This window comes from Lactuca saligna, chromosome 5, assembly GCF_052625555.1.
Source record: "Lactuca saligna cultivar CGN05327 chromosome 5, ASM5262555v1, whole genome shotgun sequence".
Lineage (NCBI taxonomy): Eukaryota > Viridiplantae > Streptophyta > Magnoliopsida > Asterales > Asteraceae > Lactuca > Lactuca saligna.
The window spans coordinates 5,061,243-5,076,870 of NC_136421.1; positions in this window are offsets into that span (position 1 = coordinate 5,061,243).

Consider the following 15,628-nt stretch of genomic DNA (forward strand, 5'->3'; position numbering starts at 1 on the left):
GGAAGTGGGTGCTTTTCGTCAACCTGTCCACAATCACCCAAATTGCATCGACTCCCCCTCGCAGTCCTTGGAAACTTGGTGATAAAATCCATGGTAATCTGTTCCCACTTCCATTCGGGAACCTCCAACGGCTGCAACCTACCATGCGGTCTCTGGCGCTCGGCCTTAACCCTACGGCAGGTTAAGCACCTCTCAACAAACCTCGCAACATCCCTCTTCATACAAGGCCACCAGTACTCCTTCCTCAGATCCAAATACATCTTAGTGGCCCCTGGATGGATCGAGAATTTCGACCAATAAGCTTCTTCCATCAAAATGGTACGCGTCCCTCCCACAAATGCCACCCAAATCCGCCCCTGAAATGTCATAAGCCCCCGACCATCGGTAACGAACTCCGATACCAACCCTACCACTCGCTCCTTCTTCTGGTTCTCCGACCTCACGGCCTCAGCCTGTGCTCCACGAATGGTGTCCAACACCGGAGCCATCACGGTCAAACGCAAACATACAACTCGCAACGGGGCGCTCTGCGCCCTGCGACTCAGGGCGTCGGCTACTACATTAGCCTTGCCCGGATGGTACAGGATCTCACAATCATAGTCCTTAACCACATCCAACCATCTCCTCTGCCTCATATTTAGGTTGGGCTGATCCATCAAATATTTCAGGCTCTTATGGTCCGTATATATCGTACACCGAACCCCATACAGATAGTGATGCCAAATTTTGAGGGCGAACACTACTGCCCCCAACTCTAGGTCATGGGTGGGATACCTCGTCTCATGTGGCTTCAGCTGCCTCGATGCGTATGCTATCACATGCCCTCTCTGCATCAGCACCGCTCCCATCCCCAAGATCGATGCATCACAGTATACCACAAAGTCCTCCATTCCCTCCGGGAGGGCTAACATCGGGGCCTCGCATAACCTTTGGCGAAGCGTCTCAAAGGAGGCCTGCTGCTCGGGGCCCCATGAAAAAGTGACACCCTTCTGGGTCAATCTGGTGAGTGGCACTGCGATCTTAGAGAAATCCTTGATAAATCTCTGATAATAACCAGCCAACCCTAGAAAACTCCTGATCTCGGAGGGTGACCTCGGCACCTCCCATCTCATCACTGCCTCAACTTTGGCCGGGTCGACCAATATCCTTTTCTAGTTAACGAGATGTCCGAGGAACTGAACCTCTCGCAACCAGAAATCACACTTGGAGAATTTGGCATAAAGCCTCTCCGATCTCAGAACTCTGAGGATCTCCCTCAAATGCTCCTCATGCTGCTCTCTAGACCTCGAATAGACCAAGATGTCATCGATGAATACAATCACTGACCGATCCAGCATCGGCCTGCACACTCGGTTCATGAGATCCATGAACACTGCCGGGGCATTGGTGAGCCCGAAAAGCATCACCACAAACTCGTAATGCCCATAACGCGTCTTGAATGCTATCTTCTGGATGTCCTCATCTCGCACCCTCACCTGATGGTATCCAGACCTCAAATCGATCTTGGAGAACCATGATGCTCCCTGTAACTGATCGAACAAATCGTCGATCCTCGGCAACGGGTAACTGTTCTTGACCGTCAGCTTGTTCAACTCCCGATAATCAATGCACATCCGGTGTGAACCATCCTTCTTCTTAACAAAAAGGATAGGCGCTCCCCACGGCGAGCTGCTCGGCAGAATTAACCCCTTTCCCAACAGCTCCTGAATCTGTGTGGACAATTCCTACATCTCTTAAGGCGTAAGGCGATAAGGCACCTTGGCAATAGGCGCGGCTCCCAGAACCAAATCAATACTGAACTCCACTTGCCTCGCGGGAGGCACACCCGGCAACTCCTCTGGAAGGACATCTGGGAACTCACGCACTATCGGAACCTCTTCCACTGACCTCGGCCTCTCGGAGTCAACCCACGTATCCATCACGTACGCCACAAAACCCTTACACCCCTGTTGTAGACACTGCCTCACCCTAGCGGCCGAACAAAACGTTGATCCAGAACGGGTACCCTCGCCGTACACCGTAAGAACTCCCCCACTAGGGTCTCGTATGGTCACCAGCTGTCGCTCGCTGTCAATAACCGCACCGAATCTGCTCAACCAGTCCATGCCCACAATGACACAGACATCCCCCATCGCAATAGGAACCAAGTCAATCGGGAACTCAACACCGAAAATCTCGAATACGCACCCACGGATCACCTCTGTGGCATATGTTACCCTCTCGTCAGCTATGGAAACTCTCAGAGGCTGACTCAGCGCCTCGCGATTAACACTAATATGCCGACTAAAAGCCAAAGATACAAAAGACCGACTCGCACTCGAGTCAAATAACACCAAGGCAGGTACATAATTCATAGGAAAAGTACCTACGCATAACATAATATAAGCATAATATCTCAATCATCAAAATAAATACGCGAAAGAATACATACCATCCACGACATCGGGCGTTGCGCGGACCTCCTCCGCGGTCAACTGAAACGCTCTCCCTCGTGCCCTCGGCGCCTCGGCCTTCACTCGCCGACTCTCGGTAGCTCTGATGGCGGCAGGGTCAGATCCCTGAGGTGCTCCCTGAGCTGATCCCTGCAGTTGCGGACACTCCGGCTTGCGGTGTCCGGTCTGGTTGCAGTGAAAACATACTGCAAACCCCTTGGGGTAGTCCTTGGCCATATGCCCCTCCTTGCCACATTTGTAGCAAGATCCAGCTCTACACACTCCATCATGACCCTTACCGCACTTTCCACAAGTGCGGCCCTTATGGCTCCCAGATTTCGGATCAGCGGGCTTGACCCGCTTGGCTGCCGGTTGGGACTGTGCCGGCCGCCGATCCCTCCCCTGAGACTCTGCCTCCTCCCTGGCCTGAGTCTCCAGCTCAATCTCCCTCTTCCGGGTATTTTCCTGAATCTCGACAAATGTCCGGTACGAGGAGTTCGCCACTAACTCCCGAATGTCTCACCTCAAGATACTCAAATATCGACTCATGCGTGCCTGGTCAGTGGACACGTGCTCAGGGCAGAACATCGCCCTCTCGTGGAACATCCTGGTAATTACCGTAACAGACTCAGTACCCTGCTTGAGGGTCAGACACTCCTGGGCCAAACGCTCCCTCTCCACCTGGGGAACGTACTCATCTCGGAACATGGCAGTGAACCTCTCCCAGTTCACTGCCGGAAGCTCAGTAGGCGAAAAGTGCGTTGTCACAAACTGTAACGACCCAATTTTCACATCCAAAAATTTTGTTTTTAAAGCATTACTTTAGAAAACGTTAATAATTAAAAACATTGTTTGATCAAACTATGTCACAACGTAAACCATGTCTAAAAGCCAAATCATACAACCAATCGAAATATCAGAGTATAAATCCCAGGGAAATCTAATAGATGCGGAAACCAGTGTGTGTGCATGATGTGCCGCTACCATGCCAGCTCCTTCCCCTTCGATGAAGAGGTACCTGAAACCAAAATTGTAAACTGTAAGCACAAAGCTTAGTGAGTTTCCCCATCATACCACATACCATACAATACATAACATACATACTGCTAGGCTATTCTAGGGTGCCTGAGTACCGGTATGGCCATTCTAGGGTGCCGACTACCCGTGCGGCCATTCTGGGGTGCCGTCCTACCCGTGTCAAGCCATTCTGGGGCGCTGACCTACCATGTCGAGCTATTCTGGGGTGCTGACTACCCTTCGGTCCTAACAACCGAACCTCGGGGATTATTTCACCCCATACTACTACCATCACATATATCATAACATAAACATAATATCAAACATATCTGGGGTGTCTGACTGCCCTTCGGTCCTAACAACCGAACTCTACTACTATCACATACAACATATCATGCTAGCATATAACATATCGAGTAGTGGCAAACCTAGATGATATCACAAAGACAATCATCTATCATACATCTCCTACTGGTGGGTCGGCATTGTGGCCTTAGACCCACCGCTACTGGAAGGCAACTCACCTCGGAGTAGCTGCTGATATGTGTGGGAATAGTCTGTCTGTTGTTGCTGCTGCTCGGGAAATACTCCGACAGTAATTCCCACCAAACACTTAGTCAAAAACTGCTAACTGTCCTTTGGGTAAAATGACCATTTTACCCCTGATCATGTCCTAAGTCAAAGTCAGAGTCAACTTTCAGTTGACCGGACTCGCCGAGTTGGCTCACCAACTCGCCGAGTCCATGTCCAAACGACTGTCTAAACGACTGACCTGGATTCTGTTTCTACTCGTCGAGTTAGGTGTTGACTCGATGAGTTCTCCTTCTAAACTGATGTTCAAGTCCTTCATCCTACTCGCCGAGTTGTATGAACAACTCGCCGAGTTCATCTTCATCCGATGAACAATTTATACTGTGACTCGCCGATTTGTATGAACAACTCGCCGAGTCTGTTCTTGATCTAAGGAGATTGCCTTGAACTCGCCGAGTCTGGGCATCGACTCGTCGAGTTCTAGTATGGGTGAGTTTTGGCTTCCAACTCACCGAGTCCACCCTGGACTCACTACACAACTCGACACAGCTAAAAGGGGACAATCTCGGAGACTCGCGACTAGACTTGCCAAGTCAGATGGGCGACTCGCCGAGTCTGCTTCATGCAAGAGCCATATACGCGATTTTACTCGAATCTAGTCCATTCCATTCATAGATATGGGTTCCTAGAGCATGAATAACACGTAAAGTTTCCAACTTTACATGTAGATATTCATCCATGGGAGTTTTAGGGTTCAAAATGCACCAAAAGAGTAGATCTAAGGTCTTCATGCAATATGGGTCCATAAAGGTAGTAAATCTAAGCTCCTGGAGCTCAACCATGACTAGATCTAGTGGCCAATCAACTTATTACAATATATGATGCACATACAAGCTTGGGGAAGGGCTCAAGGAAGACTTTAATGGAGTTATAAGCATAGAGACAGGGGGAAAACGAGTTTTACCTCAAGGAAATCACTGAGAGAACACTAAGATGCTTGGCTTCCTTCCTTTCCTCTTGATCTACTCCACTTCCTTCTCAAAATCTTCAAGAACACACACTAAAATGCCTCAAACTCACAAGAACACGAGCTAGAACGTATGGAGAGCTTCTGGGGGTGAATGGGGCGGAGTTGGGGCGCAAATGGGTGTTTAAATAGGGTGCAAACCCTTGGAAATTAGGGTTTCATCAAACAGCGCAGACTCGCCGAGTCCCCAATATGGACTCGTCGAGTCGCCATCTTATCCGCGCCCCTAAGTTTCGTCTCTACTCGGCGAGTCGGGCCTCCAACTCGCCGAGTCTACGGCCAAAAACACAAGTACTTAGGCAAAACTCACGTACCAGGAACCAGGTGCTACACAAACTTCCACCAGTCCTTCGCTCCCAAGCGAAGCTGGTTCAGTGCGAACTGGACTCTCAAATGCTTAGGAGATGAGCAAGTGAAGAAACACCCCTCTATGTCTGAAATCCACCTCATAGCCGCCACCGGGTCCTGGGTCCCGTCAAACTCTAGCGGTTTCGTGTTGCTGAACTCCCGGAATAGCAACGCATCACAACCCTGCGGCCTCGCAACAGCAACAGCTGCAGTGGCCGCCGCAACAACAGACTCAGAAAGAGCAGCATAACGATCGTCGAAAGTCTCAATCAGCGTGGTCTTAATAGACCCGAACATCTTAGGTATCTCTGCTCTGATGGCCGCAGCCACCTCCTCGTGAATGATCCGGCGGATCTCCTCATCACTAGCCCCACTGCTCTCTGGCATAAGACGTGTCCTCACCATGATCTACCTCTGAAATACAACATACGATAAATTAGAATCCATTCGAGCATACTCCCACTTGACAACTCTTCCCTCCTCGATCCTTGGTATACCGAAGGTTCTGACTTGAACTGTACACCGCCCCGGTGCTTTCAGTAGTACGGGCCCAATACTACTGTCCACACCGTTTCAGTATACACCCCAAGTCCTCTTCGGATCCCAATTTCCATGTACTCTATCACTCTCTAACAGATCTCTCATAAGCTCCTCGTTGCTACCTATTCACTCTCAAGCATCTCAAGCATCTCATAGCAGCTCACTTCACCCTAGGCTAAAGCATCACAAATCAGGGCACTCTAGTCCTAATAGGAATACCTAGCCTACTCTAGCAAAAGAATACATCATATCAATCTCATAAACATACAATATAAGGGTATTTTGGGAAATCACCGTTCGGGCGCTGACTGATCGTACACACGTTTCTACTCTGAGTTTCTCTAAAAATCTTTTACTTCTTTTAGAAAAATTTGGTTCTCTTTTGAACATTATTTTCCAAATCCTCAGTTTGAGTTCAAATACTCCCGAAGGTGTACCCGAATCCCTCAAACCAAGGCTCTGATACCAACTTGTAACACCGTAAAATTTCAAAACAATTTTTTGCATTTTATAAAAACATAATTCATTTAATATTCGTAAAAACACCCATGTTTGAAATACAATTCATGTCATACAAAAATCCCAAGATCTCATAACATAAAATCCCGTGTGTGTGTACTGATCAAGCCGGCGCCTTCCCACGATCATCACTAATACCTGAAACAAATAACACCAACCACTGTAAGCACAAAGCTTAGTGAGTTCCCCCAAAATACCACATATATCACATATTAGCCACTCGAGGCTATAACTCTGTGGGTCCGTGCACCCAAACTCTGTGAACCCTCAGGTTCTAACTCTGTAAACATGCACAACATAAATCACAAAGAATAATGCAGCGCAACACATAACATATATATAGCATACAAGCACTATATCACATAACTCTAGTTACCTAATCAAGGTAAAGTATAGTGAGAAGACTCACCTCGTGTATCTCGATAACTCGCAAATCCCTGGAATCACTCGTGCTCGATCCCCCGCACTATAATCTTCCTATAATACAATATATCTCTAATTAACACTTTTACAAATAGGGTTGACTAACCCTATCAAGTCAACATTGGTCAACTCTGGTCAACGGTCAACTTTGACCGGACTCGGTGAGTGCACCAAAGCAACTCGGCGAGTCTAATGCGTTCACTGACTCCCTCGGATCTTTCTTGGCACGTCAAGCACTCCCCTAACTCGACGAGTTTCCACCTGGCTTGAATCGCAGGGCAACCACGAATCAACTCGCCGAGTCTCAAGAACAACTCGGCGAGTTCCGACTTGACTCAACCCCATATTGACTCTTCCTGACTCACTGGGTTATCCCCCAACCCGACGAGTCCACTCACTGAACATATTACGTGAAACCCCAACCCTAATCGTTGAGTCCCAAGAACAACTCGGCGAGTTCATGCCATGCACACACTTATTTTGACCTTCTGAGGTCAGATCTGCTTTCCCAAACCCTAGATCTGGCCTTCCCAAGCATGAATGTCACGTAAAGTTCGAAGCTTGATGCTTGTTTAACCCCCACAAGGCATCAAAAGGATATTTTGCCCCAAAAATAACCACCTAGGTCCAATGACTCCATAATAACCCAAAAAGCTCCAATAATTAACGTCTCTGGACCTCTTTGAGTCCAGATCCAAGGCACAAACTCGAAGAGGGACCATTTGCTTCACATAATCACTCTCCAAAGGGGGGGGGGGTGATATGTGTATTTTTATATATATTTTTATGCACTTTATCTTAATATTTTGGCCTTATTTATTCTATTTTAGAACTAAAAAGTACTCATAATACTTTGAATTATGTTTTGCACCTATTCGTTGCCAATGAAGCACAAAAGAAAAGACTGAAGCGGAAACCGGACTTCGAAGCTAAAAGAAATCAAAATTACTGAAGGAGTGATTACGCCCCGCGTAATGACCAAAGCGACTTACGCCCCGCGTAAGGTAATGGTACGCGTCGCGTACACGCTTGCACCGGATAGACTTGATCGCGAGTAAATCCTATGTACGCGCCGCGTAATCCTAAGTACGCCCAGCGTACTTAGGTCGGCTACAAAGACTATAAATTTCAATTTTCAGCTAACCAAGGGGGAGGATTCGACTTCTAACCTAATTTAGTCGACAATTAACTTCTGTTAAGCCGTTTTGAGGGTCTAGAAGGCGGCCGGAAGGCCGTTAAGCTAACGGGAGCGGAGATCGGAAGGATTGGAGAGCGGATACATGTCGGTAATCATATGGATTGCTAACGTGACCATGTTTAGCATTCCATTGTGGTACTTTTTTGTATTTAGTTTCTGATTTGGGTGTAAAAACCTTTTACTTTGTGTTTATAATTGAATGAAGCTTTGATTATTAGACTAATTGCTATATTAAATAGTTTGTTTGTGTTTAATTTATCTTGCTAAGCTTGTTAAAAGATCCTTATGTATTAATGATTATTATTTTATGTTAATTGTTAAGTGAATTGAGTTGTATGAACATATACTTGATTGCTTTTCTCTTATGATTTTGATGACCATCGAGATTATAAGTCTAGAAATAACGAATGTGAAACTAGGATTAACATGGGAATAAGTAAGTTAATGTGTGAGCCTTGTTTGATGACCATCAACAAGAGGTTAATTGAATGCTTAATTGGTTAACTATATTTACAAGTCTTGCTTGAAACGAACTGAACACTAGGAAGCATGTTATTTTAACCAATTGATCACTATTTGAATTAGCTTGTTTGCTAAAGGATTAGTTATAGTGAATGCGAATCTAATCATTTTAGGAATCGGTGAACATGAATAAATGAATTTGTGTATGCAATTGTCTATGTTTTTAAAGTGTAATTTGTCTAATCCAAAGTACCTGAAGAGATTTTCTTCCCCGTTAGTTTATCGAGAATGGTTAATTAATTGTTAGTTTGAGAATTATTTTTTTTATTCTTTTTGTGTAACCTGTAACCTATAATTAAATATATTAAATTTATCCACTGTTCCCTGTGATCGACACCCGACTTACCTAAGCTATACTGTAATCTGACTAGGTACACTACTTATAAGTGCATAGTTAGTCTAAGTTTGTTAGGTTATAAATATTAAAATTAATGGGTACTTTCGTGCACATCAGGGGGGTATAAAACCCTAACTCTAAAGATCAACCCTATAACTGAAGGAGATTCGAACCCTTACCTCAAAATGAAGCCTCTGGACCCTGGATCTGTTTTAATCTCACCTCCTCCTTGCTCTTGCCACCTTCTTCTTGCTAAACAAAGAATACAAAGGCCCAAAAGTGACTTCCTCTCTCCCAAAACAAATTAGCTCTCTTAGGGTTCTCTCAAGGGACTGGTAGCTGCAATAAGAGGCTATAAGTGCCCTTAAATAGGCTCCAACCCTGGAGAATTAGGGTTCCATTAAACAACGTGGACTCGCCGAGTCCAGACGCGAATCCTTGTCCAAATCGCGATCCTACTTGACGATTTTGAGCTCCAACTCGCCGAGTCTCCTCACAAAATACCAAAAATATAAGAATAATTAATACCTGGGAATCCGGGCTGTTACAGAATCACCAAAATCAACTCTCCAAGATCACACACTCAATCTTGCAAAGTGATAAACAAATCTAGGGTTTCTGGATAGGGAGGCTGGTAAGGAGGCCAACCAAGGAGTTAAAGTCCTTTAAATAGGGTGCAACACCCTAAAACTAAGGTTTCTTGCCAACCACCAACTCGTCGACTTGGGATACCTTGATTCGTAGAGTTGGGTCATTAAAACTCGCATCCATGATCTTTCTCAACACGATGAGTTGGGGATTCCCAAATCGTCGAGTTCCAAAAATAATTTCAAATGTTTAAAGAATGAATTATAGTTTAATCAAGCGTTACATGATGCTTGGTATAAGGCTGACTAGGACCGATCAATAATTCTGGGTGAACTCGGTTTGATGATATATATATATATATATATATATATATATATATATATATATATATATCTAATCGAGCCTTTTTTCCGAGTTCGGGCATATGTTATTCAGTTAATCAGGTTCAGCCTCAGCCATTCAGGTGCGGCCTTGACCATTCATGTACAGCCTCAGCCAATCAGGTTCGGCATCGGCCATTCAGGTTTAGCCTCGGCCACTTAGGTTCAGCCTCAGCCTCAGCCGTTCAAGTTCATCCTTGACCAATCAGGTTAGGCCTCGGTTATTCAGGTTTGGCATCGGCCATTCAGGGTCGGCCTCAGCTAATCAGGTTCGGCCTCGGCCAATAAGGATTAGCTTCGACCATTTGGGTTGCTATTTCCCAAGAAAAAATGTAACATCCTGAGATTTGCAGGTATTTACGAATCCTCTCTTTTATTATTATTTTTGTCAATTGTAGCCCCTGGGGATGGAATAATGAATCCATGAGAAGCCTAAGGGCTAAAGTTGCAACTTTGGGATCAAGAAGAATACGCTAAGCGTACATAAGGTACGATGAGCATACTAGGCGCGCCCTAGTATGCTGGGCGTACACTTGTGTACGTTGGGCATACTCACGTCAGATAGAAACCCTAATATGTATGGTTTGGGTGCTATATAAGTGTCCTTATGAGCTCATAACCTTCTATCATTTCAGCCTCCATAGCTTTGAGTCGTTTTCCACAAACCCTAACCCTTCTCTTGAGTGTGCGAGTTAAAAGTGTGTGTTTTGAGTATATGAAGAAGGTATTGCATCAAGGAGTTGGAGAAGGATGGAAAGCTTGAAGATTTGAAGTTATCTTGTTTTCTAGAAGCTCGAGGAGGTAAAAAGTTCCAACCTTTATGCTTGTAAGATGTAGATCTTGCCTTAAAAGCCCAGGACTCGGCGAGTTGTTCTTGGCACTTAGTCAGATTCATAACACTTTTCACGTCTCCCAGTTACGAAAATGTTTGGTGGATCAATCAGAGATGATACCTTTGGAGGATATTCAGGTTGATGACAGCCTGAACTACATCGAGGGACCAGTGGCGATTTGATATGTGCATATTTAGTTTGTATTAAGTATAGATTTTTATTCATTTATTAGCTAAATTATCGCATATTATGGACAAAAGGTACTTAAAAGTGTTTAAATTGCATTTTCAGTCCAAAAATGAAGCTCGGAAGCAAAAGGAAGTAGGAGAAGCTGTTAGGAGCTCGAGAATGGAATAAAGAAGCAAAACACTAAAAATGGCACCTACTCGGCGAGTCAGATAGACTACTCGGCGAGTCCAATCGAAGAATCGAGAAGATAATGACTCGGGATTCCAGAGAGTTATCGCAATATGGGGAATGTGAGAGGGACTCGACGAGTCACCACTTGACTCGACGAGTCGATTCGTTTATTTAAAGATAATTCCACAGATAGATTGAGGGGAGTTCTGGGACGATTCAGAAGTACTTTGCTACGATTGAGAAGCCAGAAAAACCCTAGAAGACGACGAAGGAAGCTAGAATTCAATTCCGGAAAGTAATTAAGGCAAAATTTCATCATTCCACTTATTCTTTTGTTTTATCATTATGATTAAGCAACTTGACTTTGTTTGCTGTTATTTACTTTAATTATGAACTAAAACCTTTAGACTTCTGTTTGGGGATACAAAGTTGACAATATGGTTTGATTGATTGGTAGGATTAATTCCAAGTTGGTGAATTTTTGTTATTTTAGCTTGCTAAAGAACCTTGTGTGTGAATAATAATTATTTTTCTGTTAATAGGAAGATAATTGATTAGCATGAACATCTATTGATTATTGACCTCATATGCTATGTGATCACTATACTATATGTCTAGGATTAATGAATATGAAACTAGAATTAATAAGAAAATTGAGTAAATTCATGTGCAAGCTTGTAAGATGACCATCAAACAAGAAGTTAATTAAAATAATAAATTAGTTAACTATTGCAAGTCTAACTTAACCCGAATAATTAATCTAGTGAATATAATTAAATTAGATAATTGGCCACTGTTTAAGTTAGTCTATTTGCTAAGGATTAGGGTAGTGAACACAAATCTAATCACTTGAATCGGTAACCAACGAAAAAATTAATCCATTGCACTATTACCTTGAAATCAACCATAGAGTTAACCAAGTTGAACTAAACAGAAGTTCCTTTCCAATTATTGAATCTAGTTAAGTCGTTATTTTCTAGTCTCAAATTAGTAATAGTTAGTAAGTTTCTAGTTTTGTAAAACTAGAGAAAAACCCCTTTTTTGTTATTTGTTTTATTTATATAATATTAGCATTTATTTTAATTGTTTACCGTTCCCTGTGTTCGACACCCTACTTGCTTGAACTATATTACTAATCGATAGGTACACTGCCTTTCGTGTGTTTATTTTGTGTCTAAGTTAGTAGGATTAAAACTAGCTGGTTTTACACACATCAAGTTTTTGGCGCCGTTGCCGGGGAACGGTTCTAAATAGTTAATTTTATTTGCTAATTGTTATCATTTTTTTATTTTATTTGTTGATTAATTTTTTTATTTAGTTTAATTTTTTATTTTTATTTTTATTTATTATGTATTTTTCAAATCTCGATGCTTTTGATGCTTTTCTTGAGGAAGTAGTACAGGAAATTGAGCAAGAAGATGAGGAGTATGACTCAGATGAAGATTTGAAGAAATTTGGAAGATGGTTAGATAACATCCTACCCAACACAGAAGGGACATCTGAGTTACAAGATGAAGAATTTAATCTAGAAAGAGACTTGGAGGAGCTGGAAAGATAGCTAGCAGAAGGGTCAGTTGAAGAACAAGAACAAGCTGAATTGCAGGAACCAAGTTGTGGTTTGACCATTACCACGACGTGGCCCCCTGTTCTTTCGGTTTGTGTTTCGAAGCGTGGGGTGGCGACTCCAACTTTGGAGAAAGTTCTGAGGCACGATCTATTTTTGATTAGTATCCAACCGGTTCCAACCCTTGTCAAGATTCTTGGGTTTTATGAATTCAAGCTTGGTTGACCAATTTTAGAAGAAAAGAGCCGAATTTTACAAATTGGTCCAAAGAAAATATTTAATGCAATGGATGGATGGGCATCGGATTTATTAGAAGTTTATTAAGTTGAGAGTCCAGCTAAAGACTCGCACAAAAAGAAGCGCTTGCGGGAGGCAACCCGTCATTAGAGTTTGTTTTCTTTTACTTTTTAGTTTTTTTTTAATTTTTCCTTCGTTTTTAGAAATTTAATCTTCCAAATCATCGGACATGTCTGCTTGAGAGTGTGCATAGGTTAAGTGTGGGGTGAAATGATTTTTAATAAATAACAAAATTTTGAAAATTATGAAATTTTTTGCAAGAGACTCGCCGAGTCTGACCACGACTCGACGAGTCCATATGGATTTCAGAAAAATTTTGACTTCGCGACCGGACTCGCCGAGTCTGACCACGACTCGACGAGTTGGTATTATTTACAGAAAAAAATAATTTCTAAATTACTTTTACAACCGGTAACTAGGGTTTTAACCCTAAGAATCAGTTTTTCACATACACACTCGCCGGGTGCCTTCCTCTAAACTTTCTCTCAAGCATTCATCTTTGTTCTTCAAGTTTTCTTCAAATTTCTCAAGTTCAATCTCAAAAGGTAACAAATTTCTTCTTGTTTTCTGTTAAGAACGTGATTATAAGGCCATCTATGGTAGCAATTGCTTGAAAAACCCGTTTTTGAAAAGTAGTAAATTTCTAGGGTTTTGATTTTGGGAAATCTCCAATAAAGTCCTAAAATTTTGGTTCGGTTTACGTTTTAGTCCTAAACTAATTTTTGTTTACGAAAAAGTCCTAAAAACCGGCAAAACTATGGATTTTGACCCCTTTTGACCGGTTGGAACCGGCAAAAAATTAATTTGGGACTATTTCATAAACTAACCTAAAATATTTGGACTATTTCACAAAATGATCTAAAATATTGGGATTTTTTCTACAAAAAAAAATATTAGAACTTTTCTGCAAACAAAAACTTTATTATTATTATTATTATTATTATTATTATTATTATAAACAAGTATACTAATTTTTAAATTCATTATTATTAATATTTTTAATAATACATATAAATACACTTAAATAGAAATATATTAAAGAAATTATTTAAAGGTGAAGGTGGTAGTGATGGTAATGCTTTAAGCATTGACATCACTGCTTGTATGTCCTCGCTTTGTATATATGATCATTTCACATTTCTTACTATTGTTTTCAATTCAAAATATTAACACTTAAAAATTTAAAAGAAGTTGTCTATTTGTAAAATTATGTATAAATAGTTTAAGATAAAAGGATTTCTCACTTTTTATATAAAATTTCTTAAGGTAGAATGATTTCTTTTCAAATCCAACAGATCCACAATAAATATTTACATTGGTGGCCCATATCAAAATTCGAAAATATTAATTAAAATATCTTATTTAATAGAAAGTAATATGATTTATTTTGCTTTATCACACTATATCTGCTATGTTTCCAAAAAAACCACAAGGATAAAGTAATGAAAAAGAGCAACACACATGTTGATAATTCAAAAATACTTACACACAAGACATACATGTATATCACATGCTCACTATTTGTAAACAATTTAAAAAATCAATAGCTCCTTTTAAATTGTTAAATGTTAATATTCTGAATTAAAAACAATAATAACAAATGTGAAATGACCATATACAAAGTTAGAATATACAAACAGACATTCATGATTTCAAAGCTTAAAGCATTACCATCCGCTCAACCTTCACCTTTATAAAATGTCTTTAATATTTTTTTTTAATTTAAATGTATTTATATGTATTATTAATAATATTAATAATAACAAATTTAAAAAATAGTATACTTATTTATATTTTTAATATAATAATAATAAGGTTTTTGTTTGCAGAAAAAACCCTAATATTTTTTGTTTTTGCAGAAAAGTCCCAATATTTTGGGTCGATTTATGAAATAGTCCTAAATTAATTTATTACCGGTTCCAGCCAGTCAAAAAGGGTCAAAATGCAAACTTTTGCCGGTTTTTGGGACTTTTTCATAAACAAAAATTAGTTTAGGATTAAAACATAAACCGAACTAAAATTTTAGGACTTTATTGGAGATTTCCCTTTGATTTTTCATGAATTATGTTATCTTGACTGCTTATTCTGGCCTTAATATCTTAATAGTAAGTGCTTAGACAAAACCCTTGATGAAATTTCCAGGTTTCATGGTCTAGTTTTCATCAACCCCCTGACTGACTCGTGCAGTTCGCGCGACTCGCCGAGTCGAGCCTAGACTCGACGAGTCGAGTCGAGAAACATATGGGAAACATTTTTTTAATTTTATTCTGTGTTTTCTGGGTTTTTGTGTATTTGTTTTGCAGAAATCATGTTCAGAAGGGGGGCAAAGTTCTAGTGGCAACCAAGGGGATTTTCCATGGCTAAACTTCCCATAAATCGAGTTCGCTTCGACATTGCGGAAATGGAAGAAGAAGTTGGCTGGTATCAAGAAGAAAGAGGTCTATGTGCCCAACTAGATAGATTGGGAGTGGTTGCAGAATGTTCGCTATGAGGAGGAGTTAGCTCCTTATCTTTTGAAGGAGTTTCACCATGAAGGCAAAACAATGGTTTGTGAGGGGTGGAGTCGAGTCTTCCGTATTCAAGAGCCGGTTTATTTGGAGCTTTGTTTGGAGTTTTTCTCCACGGTATCTTTCACCGGTGGAGTGGATGCTTATCACCCGTCCAGCTTCAGTTTTTGTCTTGGGGGAGAGTTTCATCAATGCTCTATGGTGG